Raw genomic sequence first — 10,829 nt, 5'->3', positions numbered from 1 at the left:
ACTTTTTAATAGCCCATTGAGTGCAGTCAGTGTTAGCCATATGCCCTGGGTGTGGCACTGTTCACTGGGACATGGGAAGCCTAACAGCGGCCACTTTCTCCAAGAAGAACAATGGTGGCCCCAGTGAAGAGGTATCGATCTCCAATACCTCCTCAGTAAGAAGTGGGGCCTGAATATCATCTGTAGCATATAGTATAGATGGTGTAGATTCCATACCATCCATGCTGGAATTTTTGCTGGTTAATTTTGTGTGGGTGTTATGCAGGTAACCAGAGCTGCTGCAAGCTTATGGGTGAGATAGGCATGCCATGTTCAAAAGACACATTCCGCAGACTTCTCCCGTCCTCCTGTTCTCGAGGTCTTCCCATCCCGCTTCCTATGTTCCTTGAGCCTTGGTGGTGGTGAGGTCAATATAGATGTCCCCATCTAGGGCTGGACACTCACTCTGACCCTCTGCACTGTGACAAGTTATTCATCTCTTTATTGACTGTTGCCCAGTGCAAAAAGAAGCTTCTCTGACTAATATTCCGAGCAGCCCAGGTCTGGTAGCTCGAGGATCCAGGTGGTTTTAATGGTAGGCATCTAGGGTCCTCTTAGCTAGCGTGCCTGAAGCTGGCTGACAGGGCAAGTTTGGGTCAAGTGCCATTCTTCTTTCCTCTACTTCAGATCCTGCAACTGTTTCTCTTCAGGTTGTCACCATCTTCGTTATTCATCCCCATGCTGACTTAGCAATCCTTGTTCTATTCACCAGCTAGAAACCATGTGACAATATATAGGGCCAGTGACGTTAGAGAAAGGAGTCCGGTGAAAATCCAGTCAGAGAGTCCAGGGTAAACTGAGCCATTAGCCGACTCCACTTGGGGAAACTCACAGACAAGTGGCTGTTCATAGAGATCTTGAACTCAGTGGATCTTGGGTTTGCTGTGGCTGAGGAGTCACGGGGTATATGAGTCTGCAAGTAACTACAGGCATTCATTCAACACACCAGGAGCCCCTACTATGTGTTGAAAGGGACAGGGTATGACATTTGAGCAGGAAGTTGAGACAAAGCCAAAAGCCACGAAACAGCCACCATGTAGAGTGCACATTATAAGCCTATCTCGGTATCCTCCAAGTTAAGTCCTACTGTGGGTGCACGGTAAGTAGTTATGGGTGGCTGGAAGTGAGTGAGATCACACTTAGGAAGAATCAGGACGGGCTTCCTGGAGTAAGAGGCCTCCTAACTTGGCCTCGAAGGACAGTGGGGGTCGTGACAGGCAGAGATGGGAGGGTGCCTGGCCTCCTCTGCAGTCTGGTTGAGAACTCGGCTCTTTCAGGTGCATATATTTTAATGGGGATTTATTTTCTGCGTTGTTAAAGCTTAATGGTTCCCTCAAATCATACTGACAGGAAGCCAGAGCAGTTCACCAAACAGCAGATTTTGCCCTGAGCAAAGACACTTACTTCTCCATGCGTGGAGCCGGCTCCCACTGTTTCCCGTAAGAGCCCGTGCTGGCTTGGCAAATCGAAGAGGAGCTCTTAAACAAATCATCCTTCCCCAGCAAAGGAGTAACTAAGGGCTGGGCTACCCCACGACAGCACCTGCAGGAATGGACTGTCTCATTAATGGTAGCTGTTGGAAGCCACCTTGACCCTATTCACAGGGAGCACCCGGAGCCCAGGCAATGGTAGCCATTGGAAGCCACCTTGACCACCCACACAGGGAACACCCAGAGCCCAGGCAGGCCTTAACTACCGTTGTGCTTGCTGTTGGCCAACTCAGTCAGTGAAATGCCTACCTGTTCTCTTCTTCCCATGCGATGAGTAGATGGCCAACCAGGAAGACAGACGGAAGGACGGAGAGTTGTATGAATCCCTGACTGCGTGCACCAGTCTTCTTGAAACATCCAGTTCACCTGCTGATGGGTCCTGCGTGCCGCTGGTTTTCTCATAGACTTTGGGGACATCTATGTCAGATCCATGGGAGAGTACTTAGGAAGCCATAGAGAACTGGAAAGTTGGAGTGATCTCAAGCTTTTGGATCTGACCTTCAACTTTCTTAATCAAGAACAAGGGCACCAAGGCCAAGGATGACGAGGAACAAGGTTGCATGTGGCCCTTCTCCCAGAAGTTTTCTTCACAGAGGTCTCTTAACCTGCCTTCCAGGACTGGTGTTTGTTGGTGTGTGATTTTGGGATGGTCTTTTAGTTAAACACCAGTGGGGTCGGTTCAAGCAGCTGTCCCAGTTGACAACAACTTATAAATCTAAACACCAGTGTGTCAATGAAAAAGTTCAAGTGCAGTCACTAAGATCCCAGGCAAGAGTGTGAGGATACAGCAGCGGTATCACCTACAGCGATGCCACCAGGGACTGCCCTCCCAGCTCTGAGGCTTCAGGAAGGGAGACTTGAGTCTCCATGGAAACCATCTCATTTCCTTGGCTACTGGATTCCAATTGTGAGGGCTGGGGCTGAGGAATCAATCCTTCAACCTTTCCTCAGTCTGGGCAATGAGGTCCTGGCCCTGCTCCAATTTGGGTAATTACGTTTTTCCCTATGCAGATTGCCCCCTCCCAGCATTTGCATAGCTAGATCTGAGGAAGAGAGTAGAGGGTAGGCTCCCACCAAATCCACTTTTCCTCCCTTCTTGGATCCGAGCACATGACCTGCAGCACCCATAATGATGTTCATTCTATCACTCTGTCCATCGGGGGAGGTCTCATCTACCTAAGAACCAGCTAAGACACCCACCCCACCTTGTCCATGCAGGGAGGTCTCATCTGTTTGAGGATGTTTTGTCAGGGCTGGGATGGTGCAGAGAACAGACCAGGAGGGGCAGTAGGGAGGCTGGGATTGCATCCGTGCTCCAAGCGAGGCACCTGGCTGGGTCACTTCCTGTTGCCCAGCCTGTTTGCTCACCCCTAAATGTGGGGTTGGCTCAGAGCACAGTTTTTATATCTTTTCTAAAATATCTTTTCAAAATGTTTTAATAATCGCTTTTTAAAAAAAAAGAAAGCCAGTAGTACGTGTACACACACACACACACACACACACACACACACACACACACAGAGTAGGTTTTGTGTTGGCCAACTATTCCTGAGCATTCTCTGAAGTGTTGTTGATGTACTCAGTGATACTCCATTAGAGAAACCTGATTTTTTCCTTTGCCAGCAGGTATCAGTTACAGATAGCTTCTTGGTGCTGGGACCCCATCTGGCTTAAACCATTTTCTTGAGAGGGAGGTAAGTGATGGAGGGAGAAATGGGGAGAGAGGGGGATGTGGGGAGAGAGAGAACATGAGGTTTGGTGGGTAGGTGGTAGATCTGAGAGTTAAAGAAACAGTGAATACATAATAAAAATAATGGCCTGAAGAGTAGACAGTTACACGAGAGGCTAGAGCAGCCTCGGAAACTAATGTCCTGGATCAAGTAACGATCTCTCTTCTTTACCTTCCTCTGTGAAGTGGATATATGGTATGTGTGCCTTGAAAGGTTGCTGTGAGCATTAAGTTAGTCCACACATCTGAAGCACTTAGAACAGTGACAGCGGGCAGCACAGGCAGCCTTGTACTCTCATCGACTAACATCTAACGTGTAAGCCTGATAACATTTCTAAAACTTAGGTGCGGTTGCTGTTTTCAGGGACAGAGCCATTAAGTCACTTTCAGTAATCCCAAAGCCAACAAGGCAGCATGGTGTAACCAGCGCAGGCTCTTGATTACGGTGCTGGCCTGTGTGGTCCTGTCCTGTAGTGGTTAGTCAGCATCACTGAAGGGCCTTTCAGCATTGGCTTCCTGGAATTTTATACTATTCAAGTGAGATCAGAGATGTAGCTTTTTCAGAGGGATCTGTCACAAGGTCAATTGACAACTTTAAAATCTGCCACCCTCCTCTGACTTGTCTGTGCTAATTTTCATCTCAATGTGTTTGACTTCTGCCAAACACAACCTACGATAATTCTTCTTCCTCCTCTTCCTCTTCTCCTCCTTCCTCTTCCTCTTCTCCTCCTTCCTCTTCCTCTTCTTCCTCTTCCTCCTTTTCTTCCTCCCCCTCCTCTTCTTCTTTAATGAATAAATAATTTTTAAAAGTGTACATTGTTACCATAAAAGATACTGTCTCAGGACATCTTTACCTGGGAGCCACATCTTATTGCTTATCTTGAGAAACTGAAGTTTACAGAATATCCTTTTGTCTGTTTCTTTGGACTTAGAGGTAAGCTCTCCTCCCAGTCCATCCTGGAACATTCCATGCATCTGGGATGACCATGAACTCTTGGCAGTCCTGAGCTTTTACCTCTCTGAGTGCTGGGAGTACAGGTGTGAGCCATCATGCCCAGCTCACATGATATCTTAACGTGTGATTTTCCAGTGGATGCCACTTAACACAGCTGTCCTTGAGGACAGCCTGTGACCCTTCATCTGAGTTTCTCTGCAGACAGGTGGAGGTTGTCACTTGACACAATGAATGTTTTCTGTGGAAAAGAAGGGATTTCATCATTTAGTAAATGAGTGGTTAGCTTTAGGTCCAGCTGAGTCGGCTTTAGGAGTGGACGACAGAGACTCTCAAGGATCAGGCTGGCGCTTAGTCCAGATGTGAGTAACCAGGGCGTCAGGCTGGCTATGAGATGGACAGGTGGTCAAAACCACATCTGCATCAGGAGCTCTCCCTGAGGTGGGTGACAGATCCAGGGCTTGACAGGAGGAGCAGCCTAGGTGAGGAGGACAGTGATGGATGGGAGACCTGGCCCTTTTGGAAGGTGGCAGCCGTTTCGAGGTGAATATTGGAAGCTGGAGAGATGAAGGAAGGTGCCCTAGGCCTTTCTCTTTCAGAACCTGGAAATATGGCGACTCCCTTGCCCAGCGAGGAGAGGGTAGCAGCAGTTGCAGGAATGGGTGGGGAAAGGCTGGAAACTGAGGAGAAGCATCGGGTCTCTGCCATTTGTGCTCTTTACTCAGTAAAAAGAAGGAAAAAAAAATGCTCACTTCAGGGTCTGCATGGGAGAAGAGCAGGTAGGATCACAGATATTCTGCAAAGCAGGGGCTTCAGGAGATAACGAGAGGACATGTGTGTGGTCTCAGGACAGTGGGGGACCAGCTTCCCTTCGCATGTTTAAAGAACCACGTCATGAACACTCTTATTTGTGTCATGTTTCCTGGGATGGCCCTCCTAGCCTGGAGCTCATCCGGCATCTGTCTGGCTCACCAGCCTCATGGTAGGGCAAAGTATCTGCTGCAGGGTGCACTCTGGGCCAGGCACAAGTGGCAGTCTTTTCCTAGTCTCCTTGTCCTCTTGCTGGAGGACGAGCAGATGAGGGATCTTGGAGACGCTGTGGTGTGCAGCTTGGTTCCCCCCCCCCCCCCCCCGCTCTTTCTGTTTTGCTGTGTGCTAGATTTGGCTTTTAGTGTTTAGCCTGTGCTGCTGTCCTGGTCTGACTTTTAGGGTGACGCCCTCATCCAGGTTCATGACTCTGGCTAGCAGAGTCACTTCTCTGGGATTCTTCCATGAACCACGGAGCTCCCAGGAAGCCAGGAAGCAGCAGAGGAGCTCGAGGAGTGCCAGCAACAGCTACTGCCCCGTAGCTGACAAATCTGTAGCCAGAGATGCTAGGAACTTGTGAATGCCCCCCCCCCACACACACCCATTGACATTTATCTTCCTGTGTCCCTGATCAGCAATGGGGAAGAGTGGGGGGATGTTACACCATCATTTCTCCTCACAGTCGTCCCAGGATCAAGGCCTCCTCATGGCTCTGAATGCAGCCTGTGAGTGGATCCCGTGCATGTGGCCTATGGCTATAAACACACACACATACACACACACACACACACACACACACACACACACGCCTCTGCTTTCGGCAGGAGCCCTCACTTCATCTGTTTATTTCCCATTTACAATCTCTGTCTCCCGCTTTGTAAAGCACCAGGATGGGCCTGGTGTTCTAGGCACTGCTTGCAAGTGGTCCTCTAAGCCTCGGAGCCGGCCTCTGCTGTCCCCATGCAGGGAGAGTAATGGGTCCTCCCAGGGACAATTTGCATAAAGGATAAATAAGAGAAAGACAATGTGAAGTTTATTCATTTTTAAATCCTGCAGCGTTTGTGATTGAAGGCCCAAGCTCAGATGTTTGCCGGATGCGTCCCATTAAGACTCGGGGCTTGTCTAATGCCTGCTCTGCTCCTGCAGGGGGGGTAATGCGCAGTTGTCCTCCACACTGGAGGGCCATTTCCACAGCCTCCCGTGCAACCAGGGACAGGAGTGGCGGGCTGTGTTCCTTTCACCAGGCTCTCTCGTTTTAATTCGCTGTAACAGAGCCAGCACATTAAATACACAACATATTGATGTCCCTGAGCACCCTGGAGGGTCTTTACCCTTCCTTGTCAAAGGAGCCTGGCATGCCGGGAGGGAGAGGAGATGCATTTGGCACGCCTTCGGAGTGATGCCTCTGGCGGGTCACAATTGACTGTCTGCCAAGGATTGTACCCTCCCGAAGGATGGAGAGTGGGCAAAAGGACAGGCATGCCTCAGAATGAGGGGAGGGTGGTCATGGAGATAGTGAGAACACCCTCAGCTCCAGAAACACTGGACACAGCAGTGCATGTATGGATCAATGTTGAGGAATTCAAGGGATCCTGGAGGGCAGGGGCAGGATGCCACCAATGACAGCAGTTGGCTGGGCCTGGTCATTCCAGGCCAATGTCAAGCAACACGTTCCCAAGGCAGAGCAGCAGTTGGAGGGACTGGATGAGGCTTTAACTTGGCAGCTCACTGCTCAACATGCCCTGGGCTCTGGGTATCTGGCAGCATGGATCTAGCTGTCACGTAGTGTGTACTTGCTCCAACAAGTGAGTCAAGAACAGTAGAAGCTCTGCTTCCCGAGGGCAGAGGAAACAGACCTGAGAGAAGAGAGAAGCATCTACTCAGACTGTAGGGTGGGATCCCTGTAAGGTCGCTAAGCTTACTCTCTTCTCAAATGGCGATGTGCCATAAAACTCTGAGGTAAGAATGTCCCTCCACATCTGAAGTGCCTGACTATCAGTGCTTAATTTAGTAGCTACATGTATGGTGGCTGTCCTAGGCTACCAGATGTTAATCTCATCACTCTGACCCCCACGACTTGAATTGTTGCTTTTACGACCTTGAGTGTGAGACACTAAAACATCTCAGGTCTCAGGGCTGATAAGTAAGTGGCAGAGACTGCATTGTTGGTGGAGGACAGCGTGATGGTAGTATGGTAGAGACGGTGGCAGGGAGTGACAGTATGTGTGTTGGTGTGAGCAGTGGTGGTCCTTGTGAAGGTGGTGGCAGTGATAGACACGGTGGTGATGCTAGAGGCGGTGATGGTGGTAGCTTTTAGCCTTTTATGGTGCCAGTTATTGTGATATTATGGTAGTGGTGTTAGTGTTGGTAATAATGACTGTGCTTTTGGTGGCCCTAGTGAAGGCAGTAGTGTCGGTAGTTTGAGTGGAGGTGATGATGTGGGAGAAGTTGTGATAGTGGTGGTAATTATTATGATGGTTATAGGTCTGTTGATGCTAGTAGTTATGGTGGGAGCAGTGTAGTTTGGTGATGTTGGTGGAGATGATAGTTATGGTTGCTGGTGGTACTTTGGTAGTGTTGGTAGTTATTATCAGAGTTGCGGTAGTTACGGTGATGGTAGTGATAGTCATGGTGATGGTGGTGGTAGTTATAGTGATGGTGGTAACTATGATGGTTGTGGGTATGATTATGGTGAGGCTGCTGGTTTTGGTGGTTATGGTGGTGATGGTACTTAGGATGGTGGTTGTAGTGATGGTGAGGATGGTGGTGGTGGTAGTTAAGGTGGTGATGGTAGTTTGGCAATCATGGTGTTATGGACGTGGTCATAGTGATGGTGAAGATGGTGGTGGTGGTTACAGTGGTGGTTGTAGCTATGGTGAGAACAGAGAATAGTAATGTGACTGTATGGTGAGGATGATGGTGATGTTGTTTGTGATGGTGAGAGTAGAGATGAGGATGGTTATTGTAATTATGGTAGTGGCTGTAGTTGAGTGTTGTATGGTGTTGTATGTAGTTGTGTTGTATGGTGAGGGTGGTGGCTATAATTACTCTGGTTGTAGCAGCTGTAGTTATGGTGATGATGATAATGATAGCAGTCGCTATGGTGATGGTGGTAATTATGGTGATAATTGTGGTGGCAGCTATGGTGTTATTGGCAGTAGCAGTAATGTTTTGGTTCTGGTGTGGATATTGGTACAGGTTGCAGCAGTTATGTGAATCCTCTTGGAGAAAGCGCTAACCAGCACTTGACAGTATCTGGTTTTAAGTTTCCCCAGCTATCAGCGTTGAACTTTGTGCCTAGCTTCACAGGGACGAGCTGGGAAGCCACATAATACACTGAAAGAAGGTGTCTGAGCTTGCCTTAGAGCCCAGGAGAGCTAGTCAGGCTGGGTGCTTAGGGTGTGACTCTGTGTGGTGCTGCCTCGGACTCTCCACAAACAGAGGATTTTAGAAGATAGAGACCCCTTCTTCCTGAGTCTGACACTACCTATGACCCCAGGGCCATCAGTCATTCATTTTTCCTGGAAGTTCTACCGTTATCCTGCATTTTTGTGTGGGTAAGTATTTCATTTTCCCTGGTTAGAACACACATTTCCTACTCCTGAAAATTCTCCAGGAGGAGGAGGATAGACCACGACACCTCCAGCAGACGTTTCATTCCCAACCAGAGCCCATACCACCCTTGTTAGATACAAAAACTCTCCGGGTTTAGTCATTTCAAGACAGAATTGTAGGGATGGACTACCTACACTTATGTGAATATATTCCTCATGCCCAGGGAGACCAAGCGGGGCACTGAGGACAGGGAGAAGTGAAGGTCCTAGGGCCGTGCCAGCTGCTGGATCACACCACACACACTGTATCCAGGGAAACTAGTATCTGTTACCTGGTCTCATTCCTTCTGTGTTAACAGGCCAAAGTCACTTGTACCAGACCCACAAGGGGAAGAACAAGCCATTCACAGAAACCATACATGCAGAATAATAGTCAGAACCCATGGAAAATGGGAGTGACTTGTCCTGGATACCTCTCTAGCACCCATGGGCACTTCGACAACACTGTATTACTTAGATTGACTTAGTCTTTGCAGGCACTCTGAAAAGAACAATCTAACATGTTCTTACTCCCATTTTACAGATATGGAAACTGTGACTTAAAGCTTGCCCAAAGAGAGACAGATGACAAATGGTGAAGTCAACACTAAGTACCAAATAGTTTTATTCATTCATCTATCAACTTGTTACTGACCACTCACTCCATTCTAGGCACCGAGTTAGCTACTGAGTAAGAAAAAGGGTGGGTAAGAAATGCTATTACCTCAGCCCACAGTTCTCACCATCAAGAGTCTTCCAGCTTTCAATTCTTTACACACCACTGTGCTTGCACACCTGCCAGGAGCAACCAACAGGTGTGACACAGAGTTAAACAAGAGCACTTCTCTGCTCAGAGCCAGTAGTGCTGAGCTGTTAGAAGTCTGAGCCATCAGGGCAGGGTGCACGGCCTTAGGCACCCCTGTGACTTTTTTCCCTGATCCACCACATTAATGCTCGGTCACACTGGTGATAACTGCAGAGAGAAAGAGTTCAATTGTTTTGGGCAAATGTCGTCTGCATGGCCAGAAAACATGTAAAAATTTTATAAAACTTTTACCGCCGGGCACTGGTGGCACATGCCTTTGATCCCAGCACTTGGGAGGCAGAGGCAGGCGGATTTCTGAGTTCAAGGCCAGCCTGGTCTACAGAGTGAGTTCCAGGTCAGCCAGGCTACACAGAGAAACCCTGTCTCAAAAAACAAAAAACAAACAAACAAAAAAGACTTTTTATCAATGATTATTTAAAGTTGTCAGAATTGAAGCATCAGTCTCTTGAGAGGGGTTTGTGGGAAGGTATCTGAGAGGGGCTGGAGGGAGGAAAGGGATATGGAAAATGAATAATTCTGTTTCAGTTAAAAACATTAGACAATATCAGTCCTTGAGAACACTCGGTTGTGGGGACATCTGTGCCTGGAACGTCTGGACCACAAGGCAGTGAGTGCTCTGTGATCAGGATCCTTTCACTCTGGAGACAGTGCAGTCAGGCTGGCTTCTGCTTATCTTCATCCCAAGATGCCCTTCCTGTGACACCACCCTGGCCATTCCAACAGAGCCAGGGGCTGAAGTCATGCAGGTCACACAGGGCTCTGAGAGAGTTCTGAGCTCCTCTCCACTGGTCTTAGGGTCTCTGAAGCTTAAGATGGCTGACTGAAGAAACAGAAGACATGCAAGAAGGTGCCTACCAGCCAGAGGGAGATGTTTATCTTCCCCTGACAAGAGGTGTCTTGACCTGCCTATCAAGGGCAACTCATGAATTCTTGCATTAAAAGCATTTGATGACACTCCTGTGTGGATGCTTTTCTAAGTCAAGGCGGAACTGATGGGGGAAGACTGGACCATTTAAGTATGGGCATTCATAAATGGTCCAGATTAATTGCTGGCCCACAGTATAGTCTGACAGCTGCAACGGGGCTTCAACACCAATAAAAGATTAAGAAAATAAAGTACCCGCAGAGGAGTATCATCGGTGCCTTCCTGAGTGACTTCTCACAATCCCATTACTCATCCTGTAGATTCCTGAAGCCAAACTCCTTGCTAGCATTAGGAATGAGAAACGAGGCTCCCTGCAGATAGGCAAGCAGGTTCTGAGTCATGGGAGGATCCACTCACCACAGTCAACACTTTCTCACATCCATTAACTTAGTCAAGCTAAGAATTCCCTCTTGAAATCTGAATAGCTATTCAGCCATTGGTGACTTATATTGGCAGGGCCATTACATC

General features: G+C 48.4%; 1 long non-coding RNA gene across 1 annotated transcript; it reads left to right on the top strand.

Annotated features, from left to right (window-relative positions):
• The first annotated feature begins 2,387 nt into the window (after positions 1–2,387).
• On the top strand, positions 2,388–9,345 carry LOC143434389 (uncharacterized). Its single transcript, XR_013103860.1, has 3 exons — positions 2,388–2,516; positions 3,156–3,223; positions 9,155–9,345. It is a non-coding gene; the product is annotated as an uncharacterized LOC143434389 (long non-coding RNA).
• The last annotated feature ends 1,484 nt before the right edge of the window (positions 9,346–10,829 follow it).

Source organism: Arvicanthis niloticus, chromosome 14, assembly GCF_011762505.2.
Source record: "Arvicanthis niloticus isolate mArvNil1 chromosome 14, mArvNil1.pat.X, whole genome shotgun sequence".
Classification (NCBI taxonomy): domain Eukaryota; kingdom Metazoa; phylum Chordata; class Mammalia; order Rodentia; family Muridae; genus Arvicanthis; species Arvicanthis niloticus.
Note: the sequence above shows the minus strand (reverse complement) of the source record. Positions and strands in the feature narration are given on the sequence as shown.